Source organism: Mus caroli, chromosome 15, assembly GCF_900094665.2.
Source record: "Mus caroli chromosome 15, CAROLI_EIJ_v1.1, whole genome shotgun sequence".
Taxonomy (NCBI): Eukaryota; Metazoa; Chordata; class Mammalia; order Rodentia; family Muridae; genus Mus; species Mus caroli.
Genome location: NC_034584.1, coordinates 34338268 through 34339736, shown reverse-complemented (window position 1 = coordinate 34339736; position 1469 = coordinate 34338268). Strand labels below are relative to the sequence as shown.

General features: G+C 52.1%; 1 protein-coding gene and 1 pseudogene across 49 annotated transcripts in view; both read right to left on the bottom strand.

Annotated features, from left to right (window-relative positions):
* Rims2 (regulating synaptic membrane exocytosis 2) overlaps window positions 1-1469 on the bottom strand; it is a 482991-nt gene that overhangs the window by 59042 nt on the left and 422480 nt on the right. The window lies entirely within an intron of this gene.
* LOC110311035 lies at window positions 7-1244 on the bottom strand (annotated as a pseudogene).

The window sequence follows — 1469 nt, the reverse complement described above, 5'->3', positions numbered from 1 at the left end:
TATTCCATCCTTTGAGTTACAGTGGGGACAACTGGGAGAGGGAAGAGCTGGGAGAGGGATCACTCAAGTCTAGTCCGCTTAGTTCTTGTATTGGAAGGGTTCGTCGCCTGTTTCGTTGAGGAGACACATGCAGATGATGGCTTCTGTCACCGCACAGGGGTCACAATTGGCAGAAGGCCGACGGTCTTCAAAGTAGCCCTTCTTCTCCTGTCCGACAGTCCAGGGAATGCGGATACTGGCACTGCGGTTGGCAACACCGGCAGAAAAGTCGTTGATGTTGGAGGTTTCGTGGAATCCAGTCAGACGCCGGGTGTTGTCCAGGCCCCCCTTGGGATCGTAGGCGCGGATGTGGTACTGGTGCCTCTTACTCAGTTTGTCAATGGCCTCCTCAATGCACTTCAGACCATTCTCCTCCCGCATGGCCTTGGTGCTGAAGTTGGTATGGCAGCCTGCACCATTCCAGTTCCCTGGAATGGGCTTGAGGTCAAAGGTTGCTATCACCCCAAAGTCTTCGCACACCCGATGCAAGATAAAACGGGCTATCCAAAGATGATCTCCCATTCGGATCCCCTCACAGGGTCCTATCTGGAATTCCCACTGGGCAGGCATAACCTCCGCATTTGTCCCCGTGATCTTGACTCCGGCATACAAGCAGGCCCGGTAATGAGCCTCCACGACGTCCCTGCCGTAGGCCCACACCGCAGTAATACGGGCCTTGGGGTCCAGGGAAGCCTTTGGAAGGCCAACCAAATGGGTGGCCATTTGTTCCCATGAGAGTATATTCCTGCTCCATTCCAAACCAGGGGTGCTGGTTGCTCACCATGTCCATTATCCGTTTACAGATGTGCCTCAAGTTTGTCTCTGCAGGCTTCTGGTTATACTTGAAAACTTCACATAGCACCAGCTTGTTGGGGTCTTTGCGGAAGGGGTCTCGAAACATGGCAACAGGATGGAGATACATGTCGCTGTTGGAGCCTTCAGACTGAAAGGTACTAGAGCCATCAAAGTTCCACTCAGGTAACTCTTCCACACACTTGGGCTCACAGTCCAGGGTATGGGTCTTGCAGCGCAGTCCTTCTCCGGTACCATCAACCCAGATATACATGGCTTGGATTTTCTTACCCTGGGGCAGGGACATGTACATTTGCTTGATGCCTTTGTTCAAGTGGGAACTTGCTGAGGTGGCCATGGTGGAAGGTGTTCAGAGCGGTGGCCAGCCGGATGATGGATGGGTGAACAGGCCACGAGAGCGAGGTGAAGAGCCGAGAGGAGATGGGTGTGCTGTTCAGACACCGTGCTCTACTCCCATTCTCGACTCTTCTGTACCCCATTTTTATTTATTTTTTTTTTTTAATATTTTTATTACATAATTTCCTCAATTACATTTCCAATACTATCCCAAAAGTCCCCCATAGCGCCCCCCACTTCCCTACCCACCCATTCCCATTCTTTTGGCCCTGGCATTCCCC